This window comes from Myotis myotis, unplaced genomic scaffold, assembly GCF_014108235.1.
Source record: "Myotis myotis isolate mMyoMyo1 unplaced genomic scaffold, mMyoMyo1.p scaffold_m19_p_2, whole genome shotgun sequence".
NCBI lineage: Eukaryota > Metazoa > Chordata > Mammalia > Chiroptera > Vespertilionidae > Myotis > Myotis myotis.
Window position 1 is genome coordinate 1,485,455 of NW_023416324.1, and position 17,140 is coordinate 1,502,594.

The window sequence follows — 17,140 nt, forward strand, 5'->3', positions numbered from 1 at the left end:
CCCGCGCACACGCGCCTGGAGAAGGAGGGCCTCGCCCCGCGCACACGCGCCTGGAGGAGGAGGGCCTCGCCCCACGCACACGCGCCTGGAGGAGGAGGGAGCGGGGTCAGGGCCGGCCGGGCCGCCGAGGCACCGGCACCAGAGCTGCCTCCGGGACTCTCCCTTCACCCTGAAACACGGGTTTGGGAAAGGCGCCCGGGCAGCCCCCGTGGCACGTGGGCCCGCTGTCCTAACGAAAGGACCCGTTTAGAGGGACAGTCAGCCATCCTGGGCCCGCTGTCCTAACGAAAAGACCCGTTTAGGGGGACAGTCAGCCATCCTGGGCCCCCTGTCCTAACGAAAGGACCCGTTTAGGGGGACAGTCAGCCATCCTGGGCCCGCTGTCGCCCGGAGGAGCCACATGCTCCCCACCCTGCTTTGCGCCGGCCGGGCCTGGCGTGGATTCGCTCCTCCCCTCGCTGCCCGCTGCCCGCAGGGCCCCCAGGCGGCGGGAGGAGACGCGGGGTCCAGTGCACGGGGTGCAGGGGGACTGCGTCAGTCCCGGGCAGGAAGGACAGGGTGGCCTCCTGGGTGGGGAGGGTGCTGGGGGAGACATCGGGCTGAGTGAGGATCTGGGCGCTGTGCATCCTTAGGAGACGCCTCCTGCTCCACAGGGAGCTGAGCTGGTCCTCCGTGCTCCTGGGAGGAGGGTCGCTAACCAGGGCCCTTCAGCCAGCCGTGGTTCCCTCAGGGTCCCCTGAGCTGCTCCAGCTGCCGTGGTCACCACCACCCTACACCCACACACACTCAACACACAGACACACACACACACTAACACACACTCACACACAGACACACACACACTAACACACACTCACACACAGACACACACACACACTAACACACACTCAACACACAGACACACACACACACTAACACACACTCACACACAGACACACACACACTAACACACACTCACACACAGACACACACACACACACTAACACACACTCACACACAGAGACACACACACACTAACACACACTCACACACAGACACACACACACTAACACACACACACAGACACACACACAAACACACACTCACACACAGAGACACACACACGGCCTGTGTGCCCACTGGGCCCTCGCTCCTGCCTCACCCAGGGCTGGAAGGTTCTAGCAAAGCCCACTGGGGTGTCGCTGGGAGGGATGCAGAAGAGAGGGTCATTCCCCACTGCCCTGCAGCATGGTAACCATGGGCAACTGCTGAAGGTGCCCAGTCACCTGCTGGGCTGTATGGGTGCTAAGGGCCTGGCTGGGCCCCAGGTCTTCCCAGAGGGTCCCTGGGCAGCAGCCTGTGTGGGCAACAGGTGCAACCCCGAGCACCCTCCCGGCCTGGGGACCTTCCCCCAGGCCCTCCAGGGAGAGAGGCCCCTGTCCCAGGCTCAGGCGGAATCCCCACCCCTAAAGCAGCGGGGAGCAGGCGTTGAGCCCATTGGCTAACCCCGCCCTCATGGGCTGGATTCCATCCAGCATTTCGGGGCAGGGGTCCTGGCTCCTCCAGGCCTGAGGCCTCAGGGAAGTCTCCTCACCCTTTGAGGCCGTGTAGGGCCTGAGTCCAGCCTCCTTGTTTTAGGGAGAGGGAACTGAGGCTGGGGAGGAACCGTACCTGCTGGCAGAGTGGGGTCACCGTGTGGGGCCCCACCAGTGTCCTGTAGGTCACTCTGGGCACGGTCCGTGTAGTTATTGTAGCTGATGTCCAGTCCCTCCTTGACCGTGTGGCCCGTGAGCAGGGGGGGGCGTGTCTGTCCCAGCACCTCTGCACCCCAGCTCAGCCCTCGGTGGGCACACAGCAGGAATGGGCTCCCCCAGAAGGTGGAGCCATGTGGGAACTGGCACAGGGAGGGTGGCCCACCCGGCAGGAGCCGCCCTCTGCGGAGCTAGGAAGGGGTGTGGTACCCCAACCCCGGACTGGGCAGCTGCCGCCTAACTCGGACCATCAGATAGCAGAACCCCTGGCAGAAAGCAAACCTGTACCCAACGCTCCCTAGGGCCCTGCCCATGCATCAGCCCCTCCTATGGAGGGTCCACCACGCATTGGGGGCTCCAGTGCCCCCCAACCCAGGCCCCTTCCTAAGCCAGATAGTCCTTCGGGGACCTGCTCATTTCCCGGTACATGTTGGAAAACTTTGTGGGTGTCAGGGGCAGGACCCCCACGAAATGTGGAAAGCATCCCCCGCCCCCGGGCTGGAGGTGCAGGCGCCTGACCCAGGCTGCCCACAGCCTCCACAGTGCCCACGGTCCTCCGGGGCCCCGCCCTGCAAGCCTGGACGGCTGGTCACCCCAGCTCCCTCCCAGTGCTGATGTCCAGGGCTCAGGGCTGTGGAGGAGGAAAAGGCCACAGTCCTGACTCCGTGAGGTGTGATCTGAGGAAACGAGGTCCTACCAGTGGCCCTGGCGCCGCCCTCGGCCAGGACTGCTCCCCAGCCTCCCTTCTGTCCGCTCACCGGGCCCAGGCACTGACCTGCAGTGCACTCGCCACCTCGCGAGCTGTGGGTCCTGAGGCTGAAGGCGAGGGACCAGCCAGGGACTCCTGGGGACGGGCAGCAGCCGTCCCCGTCACGGGCTCCCTGATGTCATCTTCCGCAGGCGGGGCACTCCAATAGCGCTTTCCCCCAGGGCACGCTCCTGCCACACCCTGCGCAACAGGCAATGCCCCAGGGAGGGCAGAGCAGCCACGGCCTCTGGGGCCTGGCACCCAGCCAGGCATAGCAGCAGGCGGGACACTCCCCGGGGCTGGGACCGCGCCAGGTGCTGAGGCAGCTGTGGCCCTGAGGCTGGCATCCTGGGCGGAGGGCCAGGGGCACCCAGCCGCCTGGCATCTGGATGCATGCGCTCTGCCTGCTGCCCCGAAGAGACCGCACACTCAGGGTTTTACAAGGAGCCGCTTAATTCTGCAGACAGTTCCTCCTAACTGCAGATTGTCCCAGGGCGCCGGGATTGAGTGGTCCCAGGGGCAGCCAGAGAAGGGCGGGTTTCATGAGCTGGTCTCCAGGGGAGAGGGCCTCCCGGGGGAAGACTCTACAGCTCAGAGCCTTCACCCCTGCAGGAAGGAGCAGGCACTTCATCTGAAGCTGGAAGACGGTGGTGGTGGTGGTGGCAGCGGTGATGGTGGTGACAATGGTGGTGATGGTGATGATGACGGTAGTGGTGATAGTAATGGTGGTGGGGATGGTGGTGTTGATGATGAGGATCAGGTGGAGGTGCTGATGGAGATGGTGGTGATGGTGATAATGATGGGGATGGTGGTGGTGGTGATGATAGTAATGGGGATGGTTATGGTGGTGATGATGGTGATAGTAATGGGGATGGTGGTGGTGATGATGATGGGCATGGTGGGGATGGTAGTAATGGTGATGGGGATGATAGGGATGGGGATGATGGTAGTAATGATGGGGATGGGGATATGGATGGTGGTGGTGGTGATGATAGTAATGGGGATGGAGGTGGTGATGATGGTGATGGTGGTGGTGATAGTTATAGTGGTGATGATAGTAATGGGGATGGTTATGGTGGTGATAGTAATGGGGATGGTGGTGATGGTGGTGGTAATGGTTATAGTGGTGGTGATGGGGATGGTGGTGATGGTGGTGGTGATGGTTATAGTGGTGATGATAGTAATGGGGATGGTTATGGTGGTGGTGGTGATAGTAATGGGGATGGTGGTGATGATGGTGATGGTGATGGTTATAGTGGTGATGATAGTGATAGTAATGGGGATGGGGATGGTGGTGATGATGGGGATGATAGTAATGGTGATGGAGATGGTGATGATGGTGGTAATGATGGGGATGTGGGTGATGGTGGTGGTGATGATGGTGATGGTAATGGGGATGGGGATATGGGTGATGGTGGTGGTGATGATGGGGATGGGGATGGTAATGGGGATGTGGGTGATGGTGATTGTAGTGATGACAACAGCAACAACTGTCATTTGTATCAGTAGCTGCCACTTGTCCCAGATCTGCTCTTTGTTGGGCCTCTGCTTAAGCCTTGCAAGCATTTACTCTTTTTTTAACATTTTTAAATATTTTTTTAAATTTTTTAGAGAGCGTGGAAGGGAGAAGGATAGAGAGAAACATCATTAATCTGCTGCCTCCGGCACACGCCCACCCATCCCCACCTCCCACAGGGGATTGAGCCTGCAACCCGGGCCTGTGCCCTGGCCAGGAATTGATCCGGCCGCCTCTTGGTTCCTGGGTTGATGCCCAACCGCTAAGCCGCCCGGCCAGGCCAAGCATTTACTCTTCATCCCCAGCCACACAGAAGCAGGCCTGTGATGAGCTGTGCTCATGGGTGAAGCAGCTGCTGTGCCTCCCCTCGGGTCACACAGCCACCAGAGGACGGCCTCCCGGCCGATGCCTCGCCCACCTCAGGAGCAGGGCAGATGCTGGCCCTTGGCCTCCACCCTGGGCCAGGGCCCCGGATGCCAGTAAGGGGGACCCCCGCTGGCCCCCGGCTCCAGCTCCAAGCTGCAGAGCCTCCCAGGGGATCCCCCTGCTACCAGGGGTCTTCCTTTCCCTGCCCACACACACAGCGCCCCCTGAGTCTGAGGCAGGAATCGTGGGGTTCAGGGGAGGGCCCCCCTCCACTTACCTCACGCCTTCCCTCCTGCCGCCTCCGTCCGACGGGCGGCAGAAGCGCTTTCCTAAGGGGGAGACGCGTGACAGCCTCTTGCTTTCCCTTAAGTCGCTACACGGTGTCTCCTTGGGGTCACGTTGCCTCACGTACAGGGCCTGTCCTCACCTCTGCTTCTAAGACCCCTGGCAGTGGATTGGGGCCCACCCTGGTCCAGGAGGGCGTGTCTGCGAAGCCCCACCATGCTGGCCACCCCCCTCCCGCTCTGGGTGTAAGCAGTTAACACTCCCTCCTGCCCCAGAAACGAAGGAAGCAGCTTGGAGCCTGTGCATCTGTCCATCCGTCCATCCTGGAGCCGGGCCACCGCTGCTCCCTCCGTGTCAGCTGCTCCCAACTGCTGAGTCAGGCTCCAAAAGCGGTCATGTCGGGCATCTTGGTCATCACGGGCATCTTGGGCATCACGGGCATCACGGGCAAGGCTGTTTGCTCTCTCCCTCCCCGAGCCCGTTCTTTCTACCTTGGCTCCGTGAAAAGGCTTTCCGTCTGGCTATGGGGCGACACAGCATTTCCTCTCCCCTCCTGTGGAGACCCCACAGGAGCAGGGTACGCCGCCCTCCCCACAGACACAGCATTGCTGTCGCTCCTGTCCTCGCAGGAAGGGGGGTTGGCATGAACCTGGACTCCTCTTTCCTCTGTCCCTGGCGGGTAATCCCGCTCAGAGGTGGATGCGGAGCTTCCATATCTGCTGCTCTGGCAGGTATTCGGGTCATTGCAGCCGCAGCCTCGGCCTGGGAGGTGCCAGGAATGTAGCAGCCATGGCGGCGGTGGTGGTGGAGGTGGAGGTGGTGGCGGTGGCGGTGGAGGTGGCGGTGGCGGTGGTGGCGGTGGAGGTGGAGGTGGCGGTGGTGGAGGTGGCGGTGGAGGTGGAGGTGGAGGTGGAGGTGGTGGCGGTGGAGGTGGAGGTGGCGGTGGTGGAGGTGGCGGTGGCGGTGGTGGAGGTGGAGGTGGTGGCGGTGGAGGTGGAGGTGGCGGTGGTGGAGGTGGCAGTGGAGGTGGAGGTGGCAGTGGAGGTGGAGGTGGAGGTGGAGGTGGTGGCGGTGGTGGAGGTGGCGGTGGTGGAGGTGGAGGTGGCGGTGGTGGAGGTGGTGGCGGTGGAGGTGGAGGTGGCGGTGGTGGAGGTGGCAGTGGTGGAGGTGGAGGTGGCGGTGGTGGAGGTGGAGGTGGAGGTGGCGGTGGTGGAGGTGGAGGTGGTGGAGGTGGTGGTGGAGGTGGAGGTGGCGGTAGTGGCGGTGGAGGTGATGGAAGTGGAGGTAGTGGAGGTGGTGGTGGAGATGGTGGTGGTGGAGGCGGAGGTGATGGAAGTGGAGGTAGTGGAGGTGGTGGTGGAGATGGTGGTGGTGGAGGTGGAGGTGATGGAAGTGGAGGTAGTGGAGGTGGTGGTGGAGATGGTGGTGGTGGAGGCGGAGGCAGTGGTGGCTGCAGGTGCCCTGGGCTCACTGTGGCTCCACGGGTGGTGGATGCATTGCCACAGCCCCGAGGTATGAAATGGCTCCTGTGACTCACAGAAGCCTGGAGGGAGAGCTCAGACAACATCACAGGGAAAGGGAGTCCCAGGAGGGAGGCCCCTCTCAGCCCTGCCCCGGGCTCCCCTCCCCCTCCCCCTCAGCTGTCTGGGAGGGGCCAGCAGGTGGGCCTGGGGGTCAGTGGGAGGCCCCTCCCGCCTGAGGCTGCCGTGTCTGCAGGTGGCGGCCGTCCCAGGGCTTGTCTCCCATTTAGGGCGGCTGCTGGTGACTCAGCCGTCCCTGTCCTAACACGGTCCCTGGAGAACGGAAACCTAACGATTGTGGCTTTTTAACATCTCCAGAGCCCCAAATCAGCACCAGCCATGAAAACACCACAAACAAGAGACCTGTCCTTCGTAGCTGTCTGTGGTGGACGGGGTCCCTCCCGGGGGCTTGAACACGTGACGAAACAGGGCAGGGGCAGCAGACTCGGGCGGGAAAGGGCCGCAGAGGCCATCTCCAGGCCTCATGGGCCAGTGGTCCTGTCACAACTCATCAACTCTGCTGCCCGAAAGCAGCAGAAACAATATGTGAATGAAAGGGTGTGGCTGTGTATCAATAAAACTTTATTTATAAAAACAGGTGGGGGGCCGGATTTGGCCATTAGGCAGACCTCTGATCTATGACATGGAAAAAAGGGACAGCCACGGAAATGAAATGAAGACAAGTGATGCCCACAGCACTGCCCTTGAGGGGTCATTGTGTGTCAGGAAGGGGACCCCTCAGGTCCAAGGTGACACCATGCTGCCTGCTGGCCAAGCCCCTGGCCTCACTGCCGCGGGGGTGCCGGGAGGAGGGGGGAAGGTGCAGAGGCCCTGTGTTCTCCGATCCCCATTAACGCGCTTTCCTTTGCCAATCAATCTGAGTTACCGTCGCCCGCAAAGGGGGAGGCCTGATTCACCTGTTCCGGTAAGCCCTGAGCCCTCCTGCCACTCACTCTCCGGGTGCCTCCCCGGGACAGCCGGCCACGACGAGGCCGCTAACTCGGGTGCAGGACATTCTGGGTGTCTGTTTTGTGATTGGCGTTGCTCCCACAGACTGTATGTTCTCGTCCTCATGCCTGCGATGCAATGCAATAAGCGTAGCATTTTAAAAGGCTGCGTGTGCCGCCTCATGAGCAAGGCAGACGAGCACCGGCCCTCGGCCTCTGCTGGGAACACGGCTCAGAGACGCTGCGCCCGCGTCCCCTGCACCCGGTGACCGTCCCGTCCTGCGGAAAAGGCGGGTTTGGTGGTTGGAGGCCCGGGGACATGGAGTGTCCTCCTGGTGCCGTGGGCAGAGGAGGTGCCAGGGGCCCACCTGAGCAGCAGCCGGGGGCCGTCACTGGGCAGGCTGAGAGCGTCCCTCATGAGGTACTGGGATGAGGGTTTCAGGCGCTCATTCACGAAGTCCTCGCCCAGCCCCGGGGGTGGCACTGCCTGTTGGCAGCCACTGCAGACAGCGGAGGAGCCGGAGGCCCAGAGTGGGTCAGTGGCTGCCAGCGCTTGCAGACCTCTGGTCTATGGCGTTGGACATGAAATCAAGACAGAAGTGATGGTCCTGGGAGTCCCGCCTCTAAGCCACAGCCCACGGCTGCCCCAGCAGAGAGGGAGCCACAGAGCCACCCTGCCCCAAGGGTGAGCTCATCGCCGCTTTCCTAGATCTAGGGGAGTCGGGGGGGAGGCAAAGGCAGGAGCCGGGGCTGGGATGTCTCGGCAGGAGCCCACTTGAGGGTCCAGGCGGGATCCTTTCAGGGCCCACAGAGCCAAGCCCTGGGATAGATGAGGTGTCTCTCCGTGGCCTTTCTTCAAGTTGGGGAAATTTGCATAACGTGTCCCTGGGGAAGTGTCTCCCAGGAAAACACAGAGTTTCAACCTCGAAGGCTTGCATTTGCACGAAGGCTCTGGGAGGCCTCCCACACGTGACGCGATGCAACTCGGGTGCGGATCGTCGTGGGGGCAGTGCTGAGCGCGCACCAGTAAATCCCGTGGACCGGGCCGTGGCCCTGCCTCCTTCATCATGCCCCCTCCGCAGTGAGGTGTGGAACGGGGATGGGCAAAAGGCTGCAGATCCCACAGCCACCCAGACGTCTGCCTTCTGGTGTCAGTGATTAGGGGGGATGAGCGTGTCCAATCCCGGAGAGCAAGCTCTGATCCCCTGAGATGAAAACGCAGACCCCAGGGCTGGCTGGGAAGCCGTTAAACCACCGACATCCGCCCAGCGGAAGACAAACTAAATCCCAGGGACCGGGGGTGCCGTGGAGCTGCGCGGGGCGCTTTGCGGGGACACGAGAGGTAAAGTCCCGGACGCGCCCAGGAGCCGGGGGGCAGCGGGGGCAGGGAGGCGCGTGGTCCAGAAGGCTGTGTGCGAAGCGGATGGGGCCGTGGGCGCCGGGAATCTGCCTCTGCAGGAGTGAGGGGGCCTCCTACTCAGCACAGGGACGATGGAGGGGGGTCGTCCCGGGCAGGGCTCGCCAGCCTCTCCCACGGAGGACCAGCGCGAACATGTGTGGGCTTGGGGCACAGCAGTGTGGCCAGCCGCTCCGCCTGCCGTTTCGCAGGAACGCGGGGTGGACAGTACGTCCTGGACTGAACGTGTGTGTCCCAGGATCCGTACATTGAAGCTCGGATCCCGACGGGATGGCATTAGGAAGTGTGGCCTCTGGTGGTGCTTAGCTTTAGGGGCGTCCTGAGTGGGGGGTGGAGGGTCCCGCGGGGGGTGGTAGCTTATAAGACAGGGGGAAACCAGGGCTCACTGCCCGCCTGTGAGGACAGCAAGGCTGTGGCCGTGTGCAGGCCAGGAAGCGGCGTCCCCAGAACCCGAGTCTGCCGGCACCTTGATCTTGGACTCCGGCCTCCAGGACTGGGAGGGACACGTCTGCTGCTGGCACCCCCACATCAGGCATTTCTTAATGGCAGCGCGAGCTGACCAGGTGACAGTGAGCGCGGCTGTGTGCTCCTGCGACGACTGAGATCTTTATGGACACTGAGATCTGAAGTCTCGTTTTCTCCGTGTGCCGTGCAATATCATTGTTTTCTCTTTCCTCCGGCCACTGAACATGCAAGCACAGGTGTGGAGAGCGGCCACAGCATTTGGATGGGTTCAAGCCTTGGAATAATGAGGGGGCAGGTCCTCTCGTGGCAAAGCCACGTGCAAGTCCCAGCTTGGAGGGCAAAGCCTCCCAGCACCATTACAGCCAAAGGCTGTGGCTGTGAGCTTGACCGTATGGTCCGAACCTGTGGGCCCACGTGGCTGAGTGATATGGGCTGCGGGAGGTGCAGCAAGGAAACAAAGCTAGACCAGGTGCATGTGATTGAGTGGATTCGAAACCCACGAGAATGTTGTAAACATCTTGACCTGCCCTGGCTTTGCCCCGTGGAATCTGCTATAAAGTAAAGACTCGGCTCGCAGGCCGTGGCCTGTCTCTCCATCCGAGAGCAGCGTGTCACCCAGCCCCAGCTTTATCCTCTTGTCTATCTTTTCTAATCCTTCACCGCCCCTCTGAGGTTCACCCCTGGCCGTGCTGAGCACGGCACACACGGGACCCATGGCCGCAACAGAGCCCGGCTCGTCCCAGGGCACCAGGGAGGCCGCCCGCCAACCACAATGGAGGAACTGCTCTTGGTCTGGGCGCCTCCCTTGTTTTCCAAACAATTTCAGCAAACCGAGGCCCCTGTGGAGGCGGCCGGGGTGTGGCCCCGAACAGGCCACGCTGAGGGTGGCTGCTGAACGCGCCCAGCGCCAGACTCGGGCCTTCGAGCCTCGAATTCCCCCCGACACGTACTAGCTGGCTGGCCTCGGCCTCAGCGTCCGCATCTGCAGGATGGACACAGTCATGGCCGCCTGCGGGGTTTTGTAAAGATCCGTGTGACAGCCACGTGAAGCGTGACGCATGACATCGGCCCAAATGCTATCGCTAATTCAGTCAGAAAGCTTGTGAGGAAGCTTCGAAAGAAGCGATGTTATTTACTCCCGATGGGGTGGGCGAGCCCTGCGCAGCTCAGAGCGCAGCTTTGGGGTCAGCCAGTCCCGGTCCGGACACCAGCTTGACCTCTCTGAGCCTCATGTCGCCCTTGGTCAGGTGGGGAGCAGCAGTGCCACCTCCAGGCTGTGGGGCCCCAGGGATCAGGAGCTTTAATCACCAGGTCTGTCCCCACTCCCAGGAGCAGGGGCCCCAGCCTGCCGGGGAGGCCGGCCTCCTGCCCCTTGAGGCTGCTGTGCTTCGGAAGGCTGGCTGTGGGCCACACCCCACTCCCTGGGGCCCCGGGCATGCCAGGCGTCCTCAGCTCTGTGGCACCTCCTGCCACCCACTTCCTGGTTGGCCCCGTGGCCGCCGCCTTCCACCGAAATGGGCTTGTGTCTGGCCGTTCTGACCCAGGAGCTGGCACCGGGGGTGTTTTGGGGCCCCGTTTCCCAAGATGGGTTTGGGTTCGTGCTGAGCGGGGCTTGCGTGCTCCCCGCCCCCATCCAGGCCAACAGCCCTGTAGACTCCACCCCTCCTCCCCCCTCCCGCCCCCCACAGGCCGGGCTGCAGCCGGGTGGCAGCTGCCCCTGTGACTGCCCTGCAGGACAGACAGAGCCTGCGTGGCCCTGTCAACAGAGCCGCTGCAGCTCTCCCACCAGTGACTGCTGGCAGAGGGTGGGGTGCAGCCCAGCAGCCAGCCGGGGTGTCCGACTGGGACATAGTCCTGCCCCCAGAGCCGCTGGCTTCTGCTTTCATCCCTGGGCAGCGAGGTGGCTGGAGATCAAGAGCGCTGCAGGGTCACCTCTGTCGCCACCACGGGGCGCGAGGCAGTGCCAGCTGCCCGCAGCCCCTGCCAGCTCCCAGAGGCTCCTGCGCGGCTGCTGTCGCCTGGGAACCCCTGGCCTGGGATTCGGAGGCCAGGAAGTGAGGGTGTCTGCCTTAGAAACAAGACAAATGGGTCCCCCCCCCTTCTGCGAGGGACAGGGCAGCTGGGGGGCCCCAGCCTTCCCCACCCTGCAGTTCTGTGCAGAAGCCCCAGCACCACAGCATGGCCACCCCGTCATCTCCATTCGGGGGAGGAGGGCAGTGCTGGGCAGGCAGCTCCCTGGTGCCCAAGGGGCTTCCTCCTGCTCAGAGAAGCCGGGTGCTTCTGGAGAGGGCCCCTCCCTCCCCCACCCGCTCTCCCTCCCCCACCCCCAGCCCAGCAGGATGTGGGAGCAGGGTGTGGCCTCGGTGGAGGTGGAGGCCGGGAGCTGTGACTGCCTCCTGAATGAGTGGCTGCAGCGGGGCCTGGGCCTGGGCACTGGGATTGGTCATGGGGATGCAGGCTGTTTCCCGAGTCTTCCCCTGCCTCGCTGCCGCTCACAAGGTCTGTAAAACACAGGTTCCCTCTGCTGGCACCAGATGGGGCCCCGTGCGGCACCCTTCCGCCTGGGGCCGCCCCATCAGGAGGCACGGCTGGCGATGAGGCCCCACCCGTGGTCAGAGCCTCCGTTTCCTCCCAGGGCCTCAGCGGTGCTGACCAGCAGCCCAGCCATTGCCGTGCAGGGTCCTGGTGCAGCCAGAGCCCAGCCAGGCTTCTGTCCAGGGGCGGCAGGTGCCTGATTTGGTGGTGATGGGGGGCTGTGCAAGGGGATTTCCTGTCGATATGGGACAGTTGGGATTTCTTGGCCGTGACCTTTACCTTAACTCTGACGTTGGTTAGATGTGAACGGGGCCTCCCCTCGCACCCACCTGGACGGGGCTCTGTGCTGGGTCGACGTGTGTGATCAGGGACAGGCCTTTGACTGTCACTCTGAGAAGAGTGACATGTTTTCGCCTGTGACCTTTGTTAAGAAACTCCTAATGGGTCTCCGTGGTCCGGACGCTCCTGCTCTTGTCTGGCCACGTGAGGTCCACGCTGTTCAGTGGCAGGTGGGTGGGTCAGCGCGCCACTCGGCTCCCCCGGCTCAGGCCCGGGGGCTTGGAGGAGAGACAGGCCCCTCGTGGCAAAGAGCAGGCACCGGCTGTGACCCTGCCCCAGGACATGCGCCCCGCCGGCCCCCACCACCCAAATCGCAGCAGACCTCATGGTGCTACTTAGGAACGGGGTTGTTGGTCTCCACACCCCTCCCCGCACCTGCTCTCACTTGTTCCCTGATGGCCCCACAGGCCGGCCCAGGGGCCATGTGCACCTTGGCCAGACTCTCAGTCCTTGCCCCAGACTTGCTGAAAGGAGGCGGGTGTCTGGCTCCTGGGCGGAGGTGGGCGGGGGGCGGCTAGGGGTGTTATGCAAGCGCCCTTCCGGATCTGTGCGGTTTCGAGCAGTTACACCTCTTCCTGTCTCTCCGAGGCCCACAGTCACCGCGGTGGCTGCTGCTGGCTGTGGCCGGCAAGGCGGCGGCCTTGTGCTGGGAACAGCCCCAGCCGAGCTTCAGGGCTGTGGCAGGAAGGCTCTCTAGGGCTCAAGAAGCAGGAGCTGGAGTCCCAGCCCTGAGGCTGCCAGGAAGATCGGCGATGTCCGTCTGTCTGTCTGTCACACCTGGCCAGCAGGAGCCTTGCTCTCCGCCCCCCCTCGGTCACATCCACTGAGCATCTGCCGTGTGGCTGGCGCCCTGGGGCCCTGGGATTCATCTGTGAGCAAGAGAGGCAAAGCCCTGGCCCAGGAGGAGCCGACACCCAGTGATTGCGGGCCTATGGGGAGGGAGCGGCTGTGGGGGACGCCCTCATGGTGTCACGGCGGCGCCCTCCAAGGTAGCCGGGTCCTCACACCCTCCCTCATCAGAGGAGGGTCGGTCTTTGCAACCAGAGGACAAACTTCTCCATGAAAGACCCACAGCTTCTCGCTTCTTTACTCTGGGGAGGTTCCAGGCACCTGGTGTGAGAGGCCCAGGCCTCGGGCCTCGCTGCCCGAAGCCACACGAGCAAGACGTGTAAGAAGAGGAGCCCCTGGCCCCAGGCCCCAGGCCCCAGGCCCCAGGCCAGCCTTCGGATCAGACTGCAGCCCCAGCCGCCAGCAGCCTGACTCAAACTCGGGATAGACCCCAAGCCAGAACCGCCAGCCCCGTCCATCCCGATTCCTGACCCTCCAAAACCGGTGAGAAAGGCTTGTTTTAAGCTGCTAACCCTCGTCCCGTGCAACAGACAACTCCTATGTTATCACTCTTCCGACCTCAGCTATCGAGGGACAAGCCTTCTGGAACCTGTGAGGATCCTGCCTTTGGGTGCGGCCACAGAGGCCCTAAGAAGCCCAGACTTCCTGCATGACATCGAGTCCTCCCTGTGTGTGCCGGTCACATCCAAGGGACTAGCCTTCTTCTGGAAAAGACAGGTAGCCTTCCGCCAGCAGAGAGCAGAGGCAGCGAAGGAAATGCAGGTGGCGTCGCAAGTCTGAAGACCTGGACAGTGGTTTCCTGGAGGGACGACAGCTGCCCGGGAGCAGGGACACGTCTGTGCGTGAGCGGCTTCATGGCGCCAGTACCCAGGAGGGAGCCGTGAGCAGCGACTGGGCAAGAAGCACGCACAGGCCGTGGCCCTCACCTTCCCTGCACCGCGGCCGGGCACAGGCCGGACCCGGCACCCTGGCCCTCCTTACGCCCCACACGCCCATGCACCAGCAGCACGTGCGATCCTCAAACCCCGTTATCACTTCTCGGAGGAATAAACTGACGCCTGGGAAGCCGGGGAGGATTGCCCGAGGCCACCCCAACAACGTCCGTCAGAATGCGCACCCGGGACCCGGACCGATCTGAGCCCCGACCCGGCCTCACACCCTCCCGACAGCTGAACGGGTCTCCTCGCGTCACCCAGACGATGGAGCTGGGGTGAGCTCGGGCACTCGGTGTGCTAGCTCCCTTTCCCATCAGGTCCGGCTCAGGGAGGCCCGGCCACCCCGGTCTCTCGTGCCCAGGATCTACGGTGCAGAGACCGTGGCCTGCTTTCCAGTCGTTGGAAGTAGCTCCTGCCACTCTCCGGAGCTGATGACCCTGGGTGTTAAGCCCCGGATGCGGATGCGCTCCCGGGAGTGCTCAGGCTGAAGCTCCGCCCACCTGCAGGAGAGTGGCGGGGCGGCCACAGCGAGCATCCCTTTCTCATGGTCCACGGGTCGCGTGGCTCTGCATCCCAGTCTAGACTGGATGCACGTGCAGTCTTTGGACCAATGGGTTTGTCGTGGTGATGGCAGAGGCTCCAGGGCGAGTATCCAATGGCTGAGGCTGGAGCTGGTGCAGTGTGAGTGTGAGCGTGTGTGAGTGTGAGTGAGTGTGTGTGAGCGTGTGTGTGAGTGTGTGAGCGTGTGTGTGTAAGAAGTGTGTGTGTGAGGGTGAGCAGTGTGTGATTGGGTGTGAGTGTGGTGTGAGTGTGTGTGTGTGTGTGTGAATGAGAGCATGTGTGAGTGTATGTGTATGAGTGAGTATGAAGTATGTGTATGAATGTGTGTGAGTGAGAGTGTGTGTATGTGTGTGAGTGTGTGTATGTGTGTGTTGGGGGGCAGCTAGCAAAGTCACACAGCAAAGGGCATGGCTACCAGGAGAAGTGAGGCACATGGTGGCCAATCAACCTCCTGTACCTCCCTCCTCCATCCTGAGCCAATCCGATGGCAGCTCGGCCACCAAGAGCATCTGGGTGACCCAGGCGTCCCAGCCAGGCCCCTCAGAAAGTGTCTCCTGTCATTTTGTGTCCATCCTGGACTCGCAGGCTCGGGGCTGACCTTTCTTTGCAGTTTCTTGGTTTAAGCTGCGTGTTCCTTTTCTTCTGTCTCCTGGACGCGCTAAATTCTTTCCATCTTGTGCAAGTGTCTCTGGGAGAGAGAGGACAGGAGGGAGGGAGGGAGGAAGGGAGGGAGGGAGGGTGGGAGGGAGGGAGGGAGGGGAAGGAGAGAGGGACGAAATACAAGCAAATGAGGCACAATGGTGAATAGGATGAAGAATATAGGGGTTTGTTGCTGTTGTGATTTTTTTACAACTTTTTTGATGTGTGAACATTTTGCGAATGGTCAGAAGGACGGAGCCTCCTGACCTCTAGGCCCCTGTCGTCGCCGTCAGCTCACCCTGAGGTTTACCCGGCGGCTCTCCTCTTGGGCTCGGTGTTTCACGTCTGGCTTCTCTTTGCCCGCGAGGGAGGGTGGGCGGCCTGGTGAGCGCCCCTGCTTCAGTGTCTCCCTGTACAAGTCGGGTGTTTGCTCAAGGTCCACACAGGCCAGGGCCTGGGGCAGGAGACAGGGACCAGACTTTGGACCCCGAGCCAGCTGTCCCTCCTGGGCCTGGCGTGCTCTCAAATGGCTTATAGCTTCCCCTCCCCCCGCCACTGGGAGGTGGGGAAGGGGGTCCCCCCTCCTCTCTGCCTGCCTCCCTCCAAGGTGCCTGCCTTTGGCAGTATCCCTCTAGGACATCTGCTCCTCCAGGATTGGCTGCTGGGAGAATACAGTTGCTCCTGATTGGATGGTGGCAGCTGCAAGGCCAGGAGGTGGGCTCTGGGCCGCAGCTGGCCCCTGGCTCAGGAAGTCCAGGCTGGGTAGGGGGAGGAGTGGGAGAGCTGGCCTCCCCAGGATGCCCTCCTAGTTGCCACAGGTGGTGCTGGTTGTCCCTGCACCTGTAGCTGCCTGAGCACCACCGCCCCCCACCCCCGACAGGGTGAGCACTGCACCCTCCAGAGAACACTGCCCTTGTTCATCGAATGGACAGCAACCCAGGTCCTCCACCACCAAGGGCAGCACCCCCATCCTCCACCACCGAGGGCGTTCAAGGTTAACACACCGTCCATCCAGCCACCCCCCTGGGCTTTCCCTGGGGGAGCCTTCAGCAGGCTGAGCTGTAGAGTCATTTAGTCATTCAGTAGTTCATTCATTCAACAAATATTTGAGTGTCTACTTGTGCCAGGCACAGCTGTGGACACAAGATAAAGCTGGCAACTTCGTGGGAGGGAGACAGGTCATAAATGAGATGGTGGGTGCCGTGCGAGATGTGCTGGGTGGGGGATGATGCTGGGAAGGGACTGGGGGTGTGGGGGAAACGGGTTTGCTGTTCAAGGTAAGGTGTTCAGGAAAGACTCCATGAGAAGGCGGCCTTTGTAAAACAGGCAGAGGTTGGGGGGCGGGGGCCTTCAGAGGGATCTGCGGGTCAGAGGGCTCAGGTGGAGGATGACCAGGTGCCAAAGCCCTGAGGCTGGAGTGTCTGCGGGTTTGTGGGGCCTCAGGAGCCAGTGTGCGGGGGTGAGGTGAGCTCGGGGAACAACGGGGGGGGGGGGCGGAGGAGGGGCAGATGGGGGTCCCAGGCTGGTGCTGAGATTTGGGCTTTCGTTCTAAATAAAGTGAGGAGCCACTGGAAGGTTTTGGGCTAAGTAATGGCATCCTCTGATTGATGTCTAGGAGGCTCTTCCGGCTCCTGTGAAGTAGACCATGGGGGGAAGGTGGGAGCCAGGAGCCCCTTCGAAAGCTGTTGTGGGGACAAGAGAGAAGGTGGTGGCCGGGACCAGGGAGAGCTGGTGGGGATCCCTGCGAGAGGCGAGGGGTCCTGGATGCTCCTGGCGGGGGGGTGGGGGACGGTAATGAGTCCTTGCTGGGCTGGGATGACGGTGGAAGGGCAGGGCTGGGCACCATCGGGAGCGCAGCATGATCTGTTGCTGCCCCAGATGTTACCACAGTCTTTACTCTCGGTGTCTGTGGGCCAGGAGGTGGGGCGCGGTCTCCCTGGGTCCCCCGCTTCAGCGCCTCCCAAACTGCATCAAGGTGTTGGTGGGGCTGGGCTCATATTCACAGGCTCGACTGGGGAGGGGGGCCCCCCAAACTCGCACGGTGGTTTGAAGGATTCCGTCTTGTGGGCGGCTGGCCAGAGGTCACCCTCAGTTCCTCGCCATGTGGGCCTCTCCAACATGGCAACTTATTCATCAGAGCCAGCAAGTCAGAAAAGAGATGCCACTAGCAAGACAGAAGGCACCATCTACGTGCCTCATCACAGAAGTGACGTCCCATCACTCGTGCCACCTTCTGTTGTTAGAAGCAAGTCACTAGGTCCAGCGCTCACCCGGGGGAGGGGAATTAC

General features: G+C 62.3%; 1 protein-coding gene across 4 annotated transcripts in view; it reads left to right on the top strand.

Annotated features, from left to right (window-relative positions):
* The window catches only part of KCNAB2 (potassium voltage-gated channel subfamily A regulatory beta subunit 2), a 62,694-nt gene that overhangs the window by 6,437 nt on the left and 39,117 nt on the right, over window positions 1-17,140 (top strand). The window contains exon 1 of one of the 4 annotated variants that reach the window (XM_036347840.1): window positions 11,399-11,493. The exons of the other annotated variants lie outside the window; for them this stretch is intronic. The gene's annotated coding sequence lies outside the window, so the exon portion shown is untranslated. Of the gene's footprint in view, window positions 1-11,398; window positions 11,494-17,140 lie in introns of those variants that run through there. 4 annotated transcript variants of the gene reach the window in all.